The sequence below is a fragment of the Macrotis lagotis genome, chromosome 8 (genome assembly GCF_037893015.1).
Source record: "Macrotis lagotis isolate mMagLag1 chromosome 8, bilby.v1.9.chrom.fasta, whole genome shotgun sequence".
Classification (NCBI taxonomy): Eukaryota; Metazoa; Chordata; class Mammalia; order Peramelemorphia; family Peramelidae; genus Macrotis; species Macrotis lagotis.
Window position 1 is genome coordinate 93,107,597 of NC_133665.1, and position 19,985 is coordinate 93,127,581.

Sequence of the window (19,985 nt, forward strand, 5' to 3'; positions counted from 1 at the left end):
TCTCTTAGTAGCAGGACTTTATTGAATGTGTCACCATATGTGGCTAGCTAATGTATTTTGACTATGACACTACCTCTTTTTCTAGTGACAAATTTTAGAAATAGAAATAACATAAAGGCATATAATGCATTTTTCTGAATTGAGGTGATTATATCCATTTGTTTGATTTGAGGATTTTTATGAAAATATATCTGTTGTGCAATAATTAGTATTAAAAAGTAATGAGGATTCAATTTTCTGGATGATCTATAACTACTAACTATTCAACAATATACCTTGAGCACTTAATGATAATATTTAATGCTTGTTTAATCAGTGCAATGACCAAGAAAGAACAGGAAGGAGTAAGCTTTTGTCTGTAGACTGATGGTTTAATGTTACATTTGATGGCACTGACAAATCAATCTTCCTGTAGTTGTAGTTTCTACTGCCTTTCAGTGTTTAATGTCTTCAAAAAGTGATCTTTTCATCAGGCAGTCTGTCTAAACTACATTCAATCTGGTTTATGTCCCCACCACTCTTCTGAAATAGCTTTTAGTATTCCCCTATCACTTCTTTCTGTCAACTCAAATAGTTTTTTTCTTAGATCCCATTTTCCTTGACCTCTCATGTCAGTTATCTCTGCTGACCATCTTCTCTTCTTTAATAGCCCTGGTATTTGGAATTGTATGATTTTACATTATCCCAGTTTTCTCTTATATTTATCCTCAAACATTCCTTTTATATTCTTTCATTCACCCCTCTTTTTTTCTTTCTCTTCTTAATTATGCAATTTTGAAAGTATCATCTTCTACTTCTATTCTCCTTTCCCCTTATATATTAAACATCCACCAAAAAGAACAATTCTAGATTAAGGTAATCATTAAATGTTTTTCATCAAACCTGGTTGGACCTACAATTCCCCACTATCCTTGCTCAGTGTGCATTGTCTGACTGAGATGGAAAGACTAGTTAGATATTGAGTTTTTATTTCCTTTTTAGGTTAATAAGAGTAGCTTATGGCAATGAATTAGTCATCATTATGTAGCATTCTCTTCCATTGTCTACTTATTTTCTTATGAGAATTGTTGAATGTCTTAACTCCTTCCTAATTATTATGTATAAATCCTCAATAGTGAGTTATCTGTCTCATTTTGAATGGGTATGGTCTTTGGTCTGGTGAAGATCAAGAATTTCTCTGGTTCTTATGCTCTAGCTTTGGAATACTAGGAATGAAAAATTCTCCAAGGGAGAGGGCAGGAACTCTGAATAATTTATTTCCCAAATTAGATAATCAACTGCTTAACTCACTGATTCTTACTTGAACTATGATACCTAGACTCTATTTTCCAACTGGAGATTTGCATTAGAATGCATCTTTGTCATCTTAATTCAGCATATATAAAAGAAAATGATTTCCACCTATTAAAATCCTCCTATTCATTTTTCTGGAGGATTAACACCTCTGATATGAGGAGTTGCCTATCCCTTTTCAGGACTGGTTATCCATTTTAGTGTCTACTTTTCACCAAACTTTCACTTGACAATTATCTCTTAAATTGTGTTTCTGCCTTTTTTTTTCTATTCTACATATCATTATCAAACTGATCTTAAAATACTATAGGATGAAATTTAGTGGTAAAGTCACTTCCAAATACACTATGAGTCTCTAAGTTTAGCTTAAAATGTTATTGGATTCTTGCTAACAAAAGTATACATTTGGCCATTGATGAGGTTATACACCACTGAATCTTCCAGATATGTTTAATGATATAAATCCATAAGTGATACCTCAATTGTTTTGTTCTTGTTAAGCTATTTTTTAAACTCAGGTATAATATTTTCCACTAATATTTTTAAAATTTTATTTTATTTCATTTGTCTTAATATTCTGCTTTTCTTTCAACATCTAGTCACCTCTTCCAAAATTCTAATTTCTTCATCTAACTTCCCTCCTACAGTTTTTCTTTGTCCTCTACACATCTTATAAATATGGTATCATAAAAGCACAGGGGGAAACTTAAACAAAGTAGAATAAACCTACATTCCTTGAACCCTTCAATGTAAAATTGTATCCGAGTTGCTAACATCTAGTTAAATTAGATCTATGGCTTTCCCCTAAGATTTTAGTAACCCTTTCAAAGAAGAACTAAGGTTTTGTAATAATACTTTGTAATAATACTTGTAATAATACTTTGGCCAAACTTGTGGCATCAAACATCCATCATGAGTTCAAAGATAATTTCTAATCAAATAGACAGAGATGCAGAAATCCCACATTTAGCCAGAATGCAGAGAAGTGAGGAATTTGGGAAGAGGGACCATGGAAGTTCACTTGACAGGGTTAAATTTGAAGTTTCAAATAGTTTACAAGTGATCAAATTTAGTATCAGATTTGTGGTTCATTATCTGGTTTAGGGCAACATTTTTTATAAAAAAGAATTTTTGAAGTACAAATGGGTCAGATAGCAGGTGGTAAAATATCAGAAGTAATTGGAATAGGAAGGCAAGCTTGTATAGGGTAAGCAAGGAGATTAATTCTGTTCTGGAACCCTGAGGACTTTTAATTTTTGTCATTATGCATGGGATTGTATTAACAGCACCCTTTACGTGATAAGGGAGATAGCTATGGGATTTTATAGAAATAAGATTTAAAATTTTTAGCAATGAATATTCCTTGGTTTATATGATGTTACAGAATTTGACATTGGGGATTTTCCCTTATGATCCCTTTGATACTATTAAAAACAAGTTTTCAAAAAATATAATACTGAAAAGAGATAAAAGAACATTGTTGGAAATAGTCAGTCATTTAAATATGAAATATGTTAAAATACAAACATGAATATATATAAAGCACATCAGAGTAGTCCATAGTTTATGTAATGATGGTGCAGGGAATTATAGACATAGGAGATGTTGCAATTAGAAATAAACTTTGTGGAAGGAAAAATATTATCTGTGCTTATCTGGGGAGCTCTGTGTTCAAAGTGACTCCATTGTTAAAACATGAATTCATCAAGTTGTCCTTAGCTCATCCTCCTTCCTCCAGCTTCTGCTCCCCTTCCTCTAACTTCTGGTTATCCAGTTTACCTGACCTTGGCTATTGATGGGTCAAGGTTGAGTTGGCTTGAGAGAAAATGACATATTGGACTTAGGGATTACGCACCTTGGGACTGGAGCAGTATGCAGCTTGCTCAGAATACCTGAGCCAGGTGCTAGACTACTCTCTGTGGGTACACATATTCTAACAGCCATGACACAAATCATCTCCAAGTAAACTGCCACCTGGACAATTTCAGGAGCTGGCAAGCCACCCTTAGAGATAAAGGTGTGCCTCAGTCCTTGGAAGCTGGAGTCCTTGGGAGCTGAACATTCCGCCCCACCGACCAAGGGCACTAGACACAGCTGTGCCTTATCACCTCCTCCCTAATGTACCCCACATCCTGTAATGCAAGATGCTGCACGTACACCCTGCTTGTATCCTCCAATTACCTCATTATTCTTTGTTCTACCCCGGAAGACCTAACAGTATATATGTAATAGCTAAGCAGTAATAAAATTGAGCTGGAGGCATAAGGCAGTAGTGGCTTGACTCCTTATTCTCAGCTCCCCTCCGGGGGGAGGGAGGTCACCACTGTGGGCCCCAAGGAAGCAAGCCACAACTCTCCAAATGCCACCTTGTCCAAGCCACTACAGAAATACATTTAAGTCATCCAGAAGAGAAGCAATGCCCCCTTTTTTCCCTCTCTTTCTTCTTCACCTCACCTTCCCTTTGCAATGTGGCCAGACTAAGTTAACCCTTATGACTGTCTGTCTTCTCTCTATCTTTCTCTATCCCCCCCCCCCCACTCTCCTCACTTTCTCCTCTTCTCTCCTTCTCTCAGTCTCTCCCTCTCTCCCCTACAGACCTTGCTTAGTCTATCCTCAAAGTGCTTTCTGAACCTTCAGGAGGAGAAAAGGTTTTAATCTTTACACTTTTTTGGCCTGTATAGTAATTCTTAAGCAACTTTAAAATCCCAGGACTTTGTATGTATGTGTGTGTGTTGTGTGTGTGTGTGTGTGTGTGTGTGTGTGTGTGTGTGTGTGTGTGAATTATTTCACCATTTCAAAGTCCTCTCAATCTTCAATGGGTGACAGAAACCATGGTATTGGACCATGAAGGCTCTGCAGTGTGAGCATTAAAATCCATGAATGTGTACATTTTTCCTCATTTTATACAACTTATTCCTAGCATTTGTGTTATTATATGTATATTTAAGAATAGATAGAAAGAGGAGTTAAATTGATGCTCTGTTTTGACATTCATGTTTCTAACTTAAAGTTTCATTGGGAATATTAATTACACAGGAAACAAAAGGGTCAATTGTTAGAATTCCACTAGTTGAAAATTCTACTTTTAGATAGTGCTTAGATTTTAAAAATTCTTTTATATTCTCTTAATACAATCATAGCTAGGTGGAGATATGAGTATATGTGTTATATGTGGAAAAAATACTGTGAAAACAAGAGTTTTGTTACAAATTTGAAGTAAGAATATCCTTGGAAAGGAAAAACATTTTTTTTTCAAATTCAAGGTACATTCTAGAGAAAAATTTGGTACTATGCCCAAAGGACTATAAAACTGTATATACTTTTTGACCTAATAATATTATTACTATATTTGAATTCCAAAGAAATCAAAGAATAGGTAAAGGACCTACTGTAAAACAGCCAATTTTCCTCCACTCTGGCAAAGAATTGGAAATTGAGTTAATGTCCATCAATTGGGAAATAACTAAACTATAGTATACAATTGTGTTGAAATATTTTATGCTATAAGAAATAATTACCTGTATGGTTTCATAAAACAACTGAGAAGATTTATATGAACTCATGCAACATGAAGTAAGTAGAAACAGGAACCCTACATGTATGGCTGTAAATAGTAACAGCTGTCTTGTAGCAATATTAAATTAGATAAGAAAAACTTGCTTAGTCTCATCAAGACAACCCAAGTCATGAAGAAAAATTCTATTCAAGTCTACAAAGAGGACTGTTGAACTCTGAGTGCCGACTAAAGCTCTGAGCGCATGAGACATAAACACCAAATATCTATCTATCCACACATATCTGCATGCATGTTTATATGTAAGTTCTATATATGTCACATATATTTATATTTGAGCATACACACATGTAAATGCATATAAATATGTTCATATATACATATATATTCACATTAAGTATTTTGTCAGTCATATTATATTGCAGTCATTAAAAGACTGGTCTACTTCAAAATGCTATCTAGTCATGCTACTTAATTTTGTATTTTTTTCTTAAATATCTTTATACTTATTCTTGCTTAATTTCATCTTACTTCATTTAGGCCAATGTTCTAGCCAATTAAAGTCATTTTGGTTTGTGAATATTGTCCAGTGCATTGTCTATCCCTCTTAAATTCCTGCTAACTGAAAAATCTATGGTCATATAATCTATACTATGATCCAAGTCATCAATTAAAAAAAATGTGAAACAGAAACCAAGAACAAATGCTATGTCCTAGGGAGAATAGAATGGAGATATTCTACTGAACTTAACATTAAAACATCAATGATTTTTCTTTGATTTTGGTCTTTCAAAGACCATCTCCTTTCATTTCCTTTTATTATAATTTATTAATTTATAATTATTGTTACTACATTTTCTCCTCAAGAGTAATAAAAGATAATTTAACTTTTGTTTTTCACCAAAGATAGGTAAATTTTATCTACATTGTATCCTTTATATATCAGTTGCATAATTCTTCTGAAAAAGGAAAGAAGTTTATTCAAACTTTTGATGAAGTTACCCTTGGTTAATGTAATCAGTGATTTCTATTACAGATATTCACTAACTGCATCTTTAGTGAACCCATATTGGGTTTTCCCAAGAAGCAAGGTAAAGTTCATTGTATTAATGGTCATTTTTTAAAAAGGAAAATATTTGCCTTCATTCACTCCTGAAGTATTTCTTATCTTTATCATTATATGGCAAATGTCACTGATGTTATCTTAACAATATCATCTGCTGATTTACTCCAAATTATTTTACTTGAAAATTTGTCTCCCTTACCTTTTCCTACTTGCTTTTCCTTGCCAACTACTTTCTTACTTTAATTATCTTTTTCATTCTCTCCTCCTTTGTAAGCATGCTTCATCCTAAAATTTCTCTTACATAAATCACTCCACCCATACCACTTTTCAGATGCCTTTTATGTCTTATATTCACCCCTTAGAGTAAAGCTTTCTTATAGGCCAAGACTATCTCTGCTTTTTCTTGCTTTTACATCCTTAGTAATTAACACAGTTCATGGTACAGAAGAAATAAATATCTATTGCCTTGCCTTGCCAAGAGTCTGAACCTGAAAAACGTTATTCTGCTTGTCCTCCAATTTTATCACAAGTACAACACCTCCCAGTCACAATCCTTTTTTTTTCTCTTTTGCTCAATCAATAAACATTGATTAAGTTTTTACTGTGTTAGGCACTCAACTAACTACGGCATAGAAAAAAAAAAGCCAAAAGCCAAAAAAAAGCCAAAACATACTCTCCAGGCACCTTACAATCTAATTAGAGAGACATCATGGAAACAGTTATTTGCAAAGCAATCTATATGAATGATAAATAACAATAAATATCAGAAGGAAGACACTAGAATTAAGAAGTATTAGGAAAGGCTTCCTGTAAAAGGTGTTATTTAGGGGGACCTGAAAGAAAATTAGAGAAGTTAGTACATGGGATTTGAGGAGGGAAATTAGATGAAGGATAATCAGGGAAAATGCTCAGATCTGAGAAATGGAATATCTTAATAATGGAACAGCCAGAAGACAAATATCACTGGTTTAAAGTAGATATTTCAAAGAGGAAGGACTACAAAGATGAGAAATATAGGAAGGACTTAGGTTATAAAGGACTTTGAATGCCAAATAGGGCATTTTGTATTTGATCATGTAGACAATAGGGAACCACTGGAGTTTATTGAGTAGGAGATTGACATGGTTGGACTTGTGTTTTTGGAAAATCATTTTGGTTGCTGAATAAAGCTTTACCAGCAGACTATTGCAATAGTCCACACAGAAGGTGATAAGGCCTGCAAAGGATTGTGTCAGAGGAGAGAAAGGGACATATACACAAGAGATACTGCAGATTTGAAAAAATAGATTCTTCTGACATATTGGATATGGGAAGGAGTTGAAAAAAAACTTCTAGCTTTTAATCTTGTGGAACTGTATGTATAGTGTTGTTTTCTATAATAATATGAAGAAAGATAAGAAGGAAGTAAGAGGGTTTAGGGAGAAAGATAACGAGTTCTGTTTTGGAAACTTTGAGTTTGAGGTGCTTTACTGGAATTTCATTTTTAGATGTTTTGAAAGACAATTGGGAATGTGAGATTAAAGATTAGAAGAGATTAAAACAGGATAGGTAGGTTTGAGAATTCAGCATGGACATGATAGTTAAGTTCATAGGAGTTAATGACTAGTTAGAAGGGAAGAGAAGAGGACCTAAGAGAGAACTTGAAGGGATATTTATAGTTAGAAGGAGTGACCGGGAGTGACTTGGAGGAGAATCTTGCAAAGGAAACTACATCTAATGCTTTCTTCTAAAACCCTCACCCATAGAAATATTGTTTGTCAGTTGTTTTGTGATTGGTTTCTGTACCAAGTCTGATAACTGTTGTTTTACCACAGCTAAACCATTTATTCTCTCTGACCCTTTTTGAACTCATAAAATGAAGATAACGATATCTAAAGAACTTGCCTTGAAGATTTATTGTTAGATTCAATTAAATTATGTTCTTCATCATTCCTAATGTTGCTATATAAATATCATTATTCATCGTTATTGGGAGGAGCAGTAAAATAATTTTTTGTTGCCAATATTTGCTTTTGTTTTACTCCCAAATATTAAATAGCATGATGTGAAATGAGAATAGTTGACATAAAAATTTAAAACTAAATTGGTTATTGATTATTTGATAATATTTGAAAATATTTTATAAATTTCTTTATAGTTATTAATAGACTCATGAGTTTTAAATTTCACTGTGAGCTGAAATGCAGATAATTTGTAATTAAATCCTCAGTAAGTTCATCTTCTACATGTTGATGTTATATAGAGTTTTTCTTTTTTTTTATTGATATTTAATTTTTCAAATATATGTTATGAAAGTTTTTCAACATTCTTCATATGCATATGTATATTTTTATGTTACAAAGCTTCTTTCCACCTTACCTTCCCAATACTCTTTCTCAGCAGTAAACAGTCAGAATAACATTGTTCAGACACATTTGTTTAAAACATGTTTATAGATTAGTCATTTTCAGTATGAGGAATTAGAATTAAGGAAAAGAAATATATAAGAGAAATATTTTGAAGTGAATGCAGTGTTCATAAGATTCTGGAAGGTTTTTTGTTTTGTATTATTTTGTTTTTCTTCCTCTGGATGGGGATAATATAGTCCATAGCCAGTCTAATACAGATTTTTAGCTCTCTGAAATGCTCATAAGAGCTGCTTCCCTCAAGGTTGATTATCTCACAATGTTTTGGTTAAGTTGTGCATTGTTCTCTTGACTTACATGGATCTTTGATCTAACTTTTCATTACTGGAATTTTTCCCCTATCCTTTAAAAGTTTAGTAAATAATATTTCACTTGTCAACTTTTTAAATGTAACTGATAACTAGCTAAAGTTAGTCAATCATTCAATTAGTTACTTATATATGTAAATAGAATAAAAATAAGTAGACATTTCATTTATGTCATAGGACAAAACTAATACTTTTGCATAGTAATAGTAGAAAAAAAAGTTTGTAATTGTAGAGAAGTTTAAGGTAAGAGAAAGCTTCCTAATATTTAGAGATTAAAAAAAAGAAAAATGAAAAATGAAAGGGCTCAGGAAGTAACAGTTTTCTCAATGTGGAGGATATTAATGAAGAGTTGGGTAATTACTTTTAGGAGAAGTAGAAAAGAATATTTTTTTTGGTTATGGATTGTAATATGACTTCTCAAATTATTTTCAGCTGAAATCCTGTGACACAATTAAGTATCTGAGTAAATTTTTTGATTTTTTTAAGGAGAAAATTTAATTTTAAATCTAAATTTAAATCCAAATAGATGTATATGCATGTGTGTGTGTGTATATGTAAGTGTGTGTAGTTATGTGTGTGTATGTGTGTGTGTGTGTGTGTGTGTGTGTGTGTGTGTACATTCATATTTATGATAAATTGAAGGTAATTTCAGAGGGAATGAAATAACATTAGGGGAGAAAGAATAGTCTCCTTGCAGAATGAAGGATTTTAACTGATACTTGAAGGACCAGAGAAACCAGGTGTAAACATACAGAGGAAGAACATTCTATACATGAAGTTCAGCTAATGAAAATGCATGGAGTGAGGAGATGAAAGAATCTTCTTATCCTGAAACAACAAAAAGACTAGTATAATTTTAAAACAATTAAAATGGAAAAAAATAAATTATAAGAAACCTTGAAAAGTAGAATGTGATAAGGTTATGAAGTGCTCTGAAAGTAAGAAATGACTTATGTTGTGAAGTAGTCAAATAGTAGATGATTTATTTAAATGCAAGGGGGGGGGTAGTAACATAATTAGATAGTAAGTTGACTAGGAAGATCACTTTGATAGTTGAGTGGAGGATGAATGAAATTAAAGAAATACTTGAAGCAGAAAGTTTTATGTATAAGCTATTAGTTCAAGTGTGTGATAATGATGGTTTGTAACAGAACAGTGACAGTAACAGATTAGGATGCATATATATATATATATGTATATATATATATACATATATATATATATGAGATATTATGAAGATAAGATTAGACAACAGATTAGATAAAGGAATGGTAAAAGAGAACCTGAGGAGTCAAGGTTGACACCAAGCTTGTGAACCTGGGTGACTAGAATAATAGTAATATCCCCATCCCTTAGTGATGGGTAGTTGAAAATAGAGGAAGATTGGTAGAGGATAGAGTCTCATCCATTTTTACACTATTTTCCCATTTTCAAACCCCCATTCCCTGTCCTCCTCTACCTTTCAGAGAATCACAGAATTTGATTTGGAAGTTTCTTCAGTACCCATCTAGAACAACTAATATATGAAAGAATCACCAAAACAATATACCTGGCAGTGTCTGTTCAGTCCCAGCTTGAAGAATCTACCAATTCTCAAAGAAAACCATTCCATTTTGGGATATTACTATTGTGAAATTGTTTCCCCCTTCCACTTCTTTCACATCATTAGAAAAAAATATTAAATTCATCAACTTAAAATATTAAGTTCAATTTGTTATGTCTCCTGAACACACAACTTGAAATATCAAATCTATAGTTGGAATTGTGAGTCTACAGGTTGAGTGAGGTTGGGACTTTATATGTAGATCTGATATTCACCAGAATGCAGATCATAACTGAATTCATAAGAACTGATGAGAATACTAACAATATAATAAAGAGAAAGAAGAGGGTCTAGAACAAAGACTTGAGGAACCCACAGTTAATGGGAAGACCTGAATGAAGATCCGACAAAGGCGAATAAGAAGGGGCAATCAACTATATCAGCAGAGAGCTACAAACACCTACAAGAAAGTGAAAGGCTTCAGAGAGGTTTAGAAGGATGAGAGATTAGAAGAGACCATAGAAATTGGGAATTAGATAATTGGCAATTTTAGAGAGAGCAAGAGAGTAAATTATATCTTATGTAGCTTTTTCTCCTTTGAAAGATAGTTATCACTATAGGAGCTCCTCTGGACCTACTTTGCCAGCTCACATTCTGACTGTCCACAAAAGAAAGCTAATTTCTTCTTTACAGAACATTCTAAGGTTAAACCTGAGGGTTTGGTTTCTAGTACTATTATTCATGTGATTCTATATAATATATTTCCATTGAGTGACAGTCAGTAGGCTCAATTAGATTTTTAAAAAGATTACTAGGGTTGTACAAGAAAAAAAACTGTTGTTAAAAAAACATTAATTGCAAAACTTTAGGCACACTCCACCACAATTACTAAAGTATTCAGGAAGTGAGAGTTTTAAGCCTACATATAGCAAAAAGGTAATGAAATGTTTGAGAACAAAGGGGAAACAGCTCCTGGCTACTGAAAGTCCTTCCTTGAGTCCATAGGCAACTCAGAATCATTCCTTCTGCCATTGGTGGTCAATGTATCTACAGCTGCTATTATCATGTGTGTCTGTGTCATAGCTTCCTGCTATGTCTCTTCCTGCTCTTAGTTGGTTGTATTATATCCTGCTGGTTTAATCTCTCAAATGATGGATCTCTATATGTGTAAAGGGAAGGAGAAAAAGGAAATATAACAACTACTTCGTCTGCCTCCATCCCTCTTACTATCTGCTAGATCACACCTCAAGGATCTGATTCTTCAAGGCATTCTCAAATTGCTCTAGTACCAGCCTAATTACCTCCACAATGCAATCAGTTAAAATTTCTCCTGATATTTATAGATGGTTAGATAATTTGGTTAATCAGAAAAAAAAATGTTCACTTTCTGATACAAAGAGCAGTTTATATGTCTAAAGAAATCAGTAGATGTAAGCTACTTCTTTCCCCAACACATATAAAACTTAATCAGTAAGACTCTACTCGGTAACTCTATATTTCACTTGTAATCATACTATTTGTAGTAGATTTTCATAATGACCTTTATACCAACAATGTGACTCAATGAGGAAAAGAAAAATGCAAATACAGAATCAACCTGAAATAACTGTTGTTCCTCCCCATTCCCACTTTTAGTTAATGCAACATATAATTTCAACAAATCCAATACTATTGATTGTGTTTCTTAATCAGGAATTCCACAATAGTTTTCACAATGTTTTGAGCATTTTTTTCCAAAATCTATTATAGAAATTGGTTGTAAATTGTGTCCTGCTTGTATGACAAGCTTTCCCACTGAGTTAGTGAGGCATTGCATTTTTTTTAACATTTGTTTGGTGTAAGCTTTGCTTGCCATGTGAAGTTTTACAGCCATTAATTCTAAATTGAAAATAAAAGAAACTGGGATTGAATTCTGATTGCTTACTAAAGATTTCAAAAATTCTAAAGTAGTTTTTTTCTTTTGACTGAGGTTTTATCACAAATTGAAACTCTCTTAAAATGTCATAAATTTCAGGACTCACAAAATAAGATTGTCTAGTGAGGAAATGGCATTGTTATGATCGAGGTAAATTATTGATTATGAATCTCTACAATATTTTGGAGAACAGTGAATAAGGCATGGGGTCTAGTGTCAGCAAGACAATTTCAAATCTGACCTAGACACTTACTAGTTGTGTGACGCAGTTTAACCTTGTTTGCTTCCATTTCTTCATCTGTAAAATAAGTTGGAGAAAGAAACAGCAAAGCATTCCAATACCTTTGCCAAGAAAACCCCAAAAGGGTTTACAAAGATTCAGACAAAACTGAAAAACTGAATAGCAACAACAATTTTAGGGGGGTAATATTTGACATCGTGATTAATTTGCTTTTGAATAGCATGGTCCAATTGAAAAACAAGTGAATGATGGAGGTTTAACAAAAGTGAATGTCTTACCGTGAAAGTATTGAATTTGTTCTTCCAGGTTTGGAAACATCTCTATTTTGATTAATGTCTTCCTAATAGATGTAAGTTTTTTAAAATTAATGCGTTGTCCAGCAGATGTAAAATATCTGACTTATTTGTAGACTCCCAGAGACATGTAAATGTTGTTCCTCTCCAAGAACACCTGATTTTAAAGGGTAATATTTCAAATAGTACTATCTACAGACCTAGTAAATGTTGAAAAGTAATGAAAAGAAATAATCTGGCCTGGAGCCCTGGGCTCTGATAGTTAATCTTTCATTTTAGCTAGACTAGAACTAGTTTCCTGTCATCCCTGGCAATCCAGTTTTAGACAAGAAACATACATTTTCTCTTGCCCTCCCCTACAAATCAGTTCACAGAATTTAAGATTTGGAATTTTCATCATTGCCCACCTTTGATAGCTAATATATGAAAAAATGTGAAGAAAATTTTTATTCTTCTACTCAATTTAATCAGCATTTATTCAGTTCATTGGGATTTGATGGGTATCAGTGATTACATTAATGAATTAAGAGAACAAGATTAAGTTTGAGTTAGTTGTTAGTTAACACTATTAGAATAAGAGTTATGATTAATTCATCTACCATGTACTAATGATTATGTTAATTGTATTTGATTTATTAGCTAGAATGTTTAGGTTTGATTTAATGACTTAATTGTTATGCTAACTCCCCTTGAAATAAGGTACATTTCTCCAAGTGTAGAACTTGAAATAAAATTCACTTGGCTCTCCACCCCTATAAATCACTGTCTACAATTCCCAAATGACCTTTGCTTCTAAAACCATTTTTGGACCCTTGATCTAATACTAGAGTCTTAGAACCTTTGGAAGGCTCTAAATTGCTGATAAGAGGTTCTTAGGATTTTTGGAAGCACCCAGTTGAGATGAACTGTGGCAGTCTCAGACTTTACTGACAGTCTTATAATCCGTGGAAGGTTTATGATCTGTGAAAAATCTGAAGATTCAACTTTTGTGATTAATAGATAGTCCTCTTAGCCAACCACTTCTGGAATTGGCCATTCATGGAATTATAGTACCTCATTTTATTTTTGGTACTCTCACAGTGGCTATAAAAATAATTTTTCCTTCCATGAGGAATGTCTTGGTCCCAATTTCTTAGGGACCTCTGGACTGCCTAAGAGACTGATTGATCCTAAGCTCTGTTTCAGTGACTTTTGTTACAATTTGGAATTCTGTGGCCCAAAGTATCACCAGTATAATATACTTTGTGAGTGGCTGCCCTTTCAGGAAGGGAAAATTCACCTTTCTCAAAACAAGCTGTTCGATTTTGGGATATTACTATTGTGAAAGTTGTTTTCCCCTTCCTCTATTTCCATTTTCCCCAAACACATATGTGTGAACTCAATGTGAACATCAATGTCAACTCTGACTTTCTTCCAACTTCTTTTTATTGTTGGTCTATTCTACTTATTAAGTAAAATATATTTATAAGATAATTTGGCTGCTATCACCTCATCATGAATTAAAAGTTTTTAATTTATATTTTATTTTTAGAAATAGATTTTATGAAAGTTTTTCAATATTTCTTCCATATGCCTATGCATATTCTTGAGTTACAAAATTTTCTTCCACACTCCCTTCCTGCTCCCCTCCCCTCAGCAGTGAACAATAAGGTTAACAATGTACCTACATGTGTTGTGATAAACATGTCTACAGATTAGTCATTTTTGGTAAGAGGAATTAGGATTAAGGGAAAGAGATGCATGAGAGATATTTTTTATAAAGTGTTCATAAGATTCTGAAGTTTTTTTGGTTTATTTTAGTTTTGTTTTTCTTACTCTGGATGGGTATAGCATTATCAATAACTGCTCTAATACAGTTATCCTAGTTCTCTGAACTGCTGAGAGCAGCTGCTTCCATCAAGGTTGATCATCTCACAACGTTGTTGTTAATGTGGACAATGTTCTTTTGATTCTGCTCCATTCATCCAGCATCAGATCCTGTAACTCTTCTTCCAACTTCTACTTCATTCTCTCCATGTGATATCCCTTCAAGTATTTGAATATACTATTATGTCTCCAATGAGTTTCTTCTTTTCCATGTTAAACATGAAGCATGCCCACTTTCTTTAAGCATTTCTCAAAAGCAATGAAATTAAGCTATTTTAACTGCCTACCTCTGGATTCTCAAGCTCAGTGATATCATTATTAAACCATGGTACCTAGAACTGAGGTTGAAGTACAGATGAGATCTTGCAAAAAATATTACTATTGGTTTATCACTACTTCTAGAAGCTTTGTTACTTCTAATCTGAGTCAACATTACCTTAACCATTTTGGATGCCCCTTCGCACTGCGAATCCTCATTAATAGTCCTCTAAAAACCCAAATAATCTTTTTTTAAAAAGTAACTTATATTTAGTTTCTCTTTATGTGTTGCCTTCCCTTTCAAACATTTTAAAGGCAAATACTACTAAATGGTTACTATTTAGATAACATTTTAAGGTTTGGAAAATTCTTTTTAAATATTATTTCATTTTATCCTCACAAACATCAATGCAGGTAGTACTCTTAGTATCACAGTTTTACATGAAAAGATATATAGGGGAAAATAGAGGCCCATATATGTCCATTCATTTCCCAATGTTCACCCAGACATTGTCTGTGTTCTGATTTGATTTTCAATTCAGTACTATCCACTTTGCCACCTATATACCTGTATTTGTCTCTATATAAGTGTTTGTGTCTTCAGTACACAGAAAAGTGTTTGGTTCATAGTGATAGATCATAGATGATAGATAATAGATGTTGATAGATAGACAGATAGATAGATAGATAGATAGATAGATAGATAGATAGATAGATAGACTGACAGACAATAGATGGACAGATGAATGGCTAGATGGACAGATGGATGGATGGATGAATGGATAGAGATAGTCTCTCCCTTTCTCCCTCTCTTCCATTTTCTCTATCTCTCTGGTTCTATCTATCTCTATCTCCCTCTCTCAGGTATTCTACTTTGAGCATAGGATACGTTTTTTTATAAAGAACCAATGATCTGTACTCTAATAATTATGAAAATTGGAAAATATTTGGTGGGCAAAATGTCTCATGCACTTAACCTGAAATTATGGAACTTAAACATCAAAGCAAAAAAAAAAAGATGTGGGTGGTCATTTAGTCTTTTCTGAAAAGTGAAAACTATTAATACAACATGAAAGTTGATGTCAGGATTTATCAGTAATCAGCTATTTCTTTAATGAGAGACTAAAATGTGTTTTGCACTAAATGAGCTGTTATGAACTATGTTTGATTTTTATTACTACTAAATTCTACCTATGTGACCTCAAGCATTCCATTTCCTCATAAGAATCAGTAAAGCATATTGGGAAGAGGATTAGATTTATCATCTGAAGAAATGAATTTTAATCCTAGATCTGCTACTTTAATAAAATATTACTTTTCCAAGTTCTCAATATCTTCATCTTTGAAACAAATACCTGAGATCCCTTATAGTTCTAAATCTATTTACTATGTCTCTTACCTTTCCAGCTTTAACAATTCTGTAATTCCCCTCAGTGATACAGAAGAAATCTGAGACATTTATTTATTACAGATCTTACCATCCAACTGGGTTAGGTGTGTGTGTGGGGGAACAAAAGCAATACATATATAATACAAGATTATGATTAATTGAATTTAAATTAAGAAGAGGGCAATTCAATATGTTTTAAGTATCTTTCAGAATATCATTAACCCGGGGTGGCCAGGTGGCACAGTGGATAAAGCACCAGCCTGGAGTCAGGAGTACTGGGTTCAAATCCAGTCTCAGACACTTAATAATTACATAGCTGTGTGGCCTTGGGCAAGCCACTTAACCCCACTGCCTTGCAAAACCTAAAAAAAAATATCATTAACTCATCCACCTTCATTCAGTGGAATTTTGAACTGTCAGCATTTATTATTACAATTTTGTTGACTATAAATTTAAAAACTATTTCAGGGGCAGCTAGGTGGTGCAGTGGATAAAGCACTGGCCCTGGATTCAGGAGTACCTGGGTTCAAATCCAGTCTCAAACAGTTAATAATTACCTAGCTTTGTGGACTTGAGCAAGCCACTTAATCCCATTTGCCTTGCAAAAACCTAAAAAAATAAATAAATAAAAACGATTTCAATTTAAAACATAAAAAGGTTGGATTTGCATACAATAAATAGGGAACTTGAACCCATAATGAGTTGTTTTCTATTTTCCAGATTTCTCTTTAAAGAATCAATCTTTTAGGCCCTGTAATATTATCATATTCCTATCCCAAGTAGGGTCAACATTTTGAAATTGATTTTGATGCTTCTTTCTCCTCCTCTCCAAATATGGCACATTACTCAAAATATTCAAAAGAGTTTTTATATTCTAATAGCTTTAATTACAGTGCTTATATGTAGAAATGAAAACTGCAAACAATTAAACAAAACAGCCATTACTAATTGTATATTCAATGGGATAAGAGTTTCCATAACACCAAACAAACTAATTCTGAGTTTTTTTCCAAGATAAAATTTAACAGCTCCAGCTTCTTCAATGTTAATCAAAATATAAAAGAAAAAAAGTAATGATAACTTTTCAGTTGGCAAATCTGACTCTTATATTATTGAGGGGCAGGCAGTAAAGGACATTTTGCATATTTACCAATAGGGGTTTTGTTCCAGATCAGTACCAAATATTTCTAGGTTGGAATGATTCTTCAAGCTTTCATGCAAAACTGATTTTCTTTCAAAATCTAGACAGCATAGAGAAATACCTAGTGTTCTTGAATGTGTTTTTAAACAATTTTTTAATTGTTAATTTGATTTTCTTTTTTTCAGATTACTACAATAGTCATGTAAGAAAAGTAAACATAAACTTCCCCTCTCCCAAGAATGAGAAAAATAAAGTGAGAGAATACTTTCAAATTCATCTCCTTCCTATGCCTTGTCTATATATGTTTCTTCTAGCTGCCCTAACAAATGAGGAGGTTTTATGAGTTATCAGTATCATCTTCCTATGCAGGAAGAAAAGCAGTTCAAATCATTAAATTCCTCATAATTTCCCCCTCCTGTCCACCTTCTCTATACCTCATTAAGTCCTGGACTTGAAGATAAAACTTTCTTCTCAGCTCTGGTTGTTTCAACAGGAAAGTTTGAAAAGTCCCCTATTTCATCGAATGTCTAACTTTTCCCTGAAAGTGTATGTTCAGTTTTTCTGGGTAATTGATTCTTTAGTTGTAATCCCAGGACTTTTGTTTTCTAGAATATCATATTTCAAGACCTTAATGTAGAAGCTGCTAAAGCTTATGTTATCCTGACTGTAGCTCCATGAGAGTTGAATTATTTCCTTCTCGCTGCCTTTAATAATTTCTCCTTGACTTGGGAGTTCTAGAATTTGGCTATACTATTTCTTGGAATTTTTATTTTGCGATCTCTATCAGGAAGTGTTCAATAGATTCCCGTAATTTCTATTTTACCCTCTGCTACTAGGCTAGAAGGGCAATTTTCTGGGATTATTTCTTCAAAAATGAAGGTAGGCTGTTTTCCTGATGATGACTTTTAAGTAGCCCAATAATTTTTAAATTGTCTTTCTTGGATTTATTTCTCAGATCAGTTCTTTTTCCAGTGAGATCTGTTGCATTTTGTTCTAGTTTTTCATTCTTTTGATTTTTTTGTTTGTTTCTTTATTTCTCACAAAGTCATCAGCTTCCCTTAGTTCCATTCTCCATTTAAAGGAATTATTTTCGTTCTTTTTTCTTTTTTTTAACTATAGATTTCTTTTATTCATTTTCTCTTAGCTTCTCTCCAATTATTACTTTATTGCAATGTGCTCATAGGTAGAAGTCGTTATTCCCAAACACTCCACTGATGCTCTCCTTTCCTTCAATCTCATTTCCTGCCTTAATTATCCAAGGCTGTGCTATAAGATTGATCAACTATAGCCCCAAAGTAAAAAAAAAAAAGTTGTCACAGATTCTACATACAGGCAAAATAGGTTTACTGGAATGTCTTTAGTCACAGTTGAAAGTAGCAGTATTGAAAACTTTAGTTTCACCATAAATAATGGAAACCATTTCCAAAATCTATTTTTTTTACATGAGAAAAATTATACACTTTGTGATCATTAATTGAATGGTTACCAATCCTTTTTACATAATGTTTCATCTCTTACCTCCCATCCTATCCCTGAACTTGATGCAATAAATCCCTCCCTCTCTAATTTACAGTAGGAAGTTATGTTAAATTGTAAATATTATCATCAACGTTTAACTCTATATACAAATAATGTATTGGCAACTATCTAGTTTCAAATTAGGCTTCTATAACAAGGCAAAGTAGATGTTTCTTTTAAAAATAAATTAATGACAGCATATTTTGGTAAAGGAGAGGTTGCTAATTGGGAATTTGTCAATGCTCCAATTTAAACAGGACACTTGCCTCTTCTTGAGAAAAAACACTTTTCAAAGTCATGTACATTTAGCTTTAAATTATGCAGCAATCTTCTTTTTTTTAAATTGTCCCAGAAATGTTTTATTAGAGATCTCTGGTCACAGAATCAAGTCCGATATTTCAGGACAATAGGAATGATAATCACCAGCAAAAGGATAACAGCAACCAGAGCCATGATGGCCTTCATTTTGCATCCACGCCACCACATTTGTCTTCAAAGCTGTTTCAATCTGTTGCTAAAAGCTGTTGAGTTATCTGATAAGCTGTCTGATTTATCTTGTAGCTCACCCAGTCTCTCTCCTCTTTCAGTCACTTTTGTAATATTCTCTTGCATGACATCAATTACTTCATCCACCTGATTCTGTACATGTCTAATTTTGTCATTCTGGGGTCCAAATTTTGGTCCAGATGGTCCCCTTAGGAAAAAATCCTCTTCTTCATCTGAATCTTCTTCCAAGAGATTTCTCCTTTCACTTTTCACAGAGCCAGTGACATCATCATCATTTAGGTGGCGCTTGAATTTAGGCTGCATTTTTATTACTCAAAAAGTTGCTTTTCTTTTCCCAACTTTAAGAGATAGATATATACCACTCCGCCCTGCTTGCCTCAGTCTCCCCATCTGTGAACCGTCTCTCTGCCCAGCCCAGCCCCGGGGTCACAGCTGGCCTGCCTGGCCCCGGGCACCCCTCGCCCACCCGCTCCCCACTCCGCGGTGCCTCGTGGGGACCCCGTGGCCCGGGCTGGCGGCCTCAGCCCCCCGTCTCCACCCGAGCCCGGCACCGCTGACCCCCGTACCTGGCGTCCGCCGGAGGCTCCGGGGCGCCCCTGGGAGCCGGGCCAGGCCGGGCTGGGCGGAGCTGGCCGGGGGAGAGGGTCTGGGGAGGAAGGGGAGGAAGGGGAGGGGGCTTCAGCCACTCGGTGCCTCGGCCACCCGCCCGGGGGGGACCAGGGAGCAT

General features: G+C 34.0%; 1 pseudogene; it reads right to left on the reverse strand.

The window, feature by feature from the left end:
- Positions 1-15,101: 15,101 nt before the first annotated feature.
- LOC141495830 (vesicle-associated membrane protein 4 pseudogene) lies at positions 15,102-19,641 on the reverse strand (annotated as a pseudogene).
- Between the last annotated feature and the right edge of the window lie 344 nt (positions 19,642-19,985).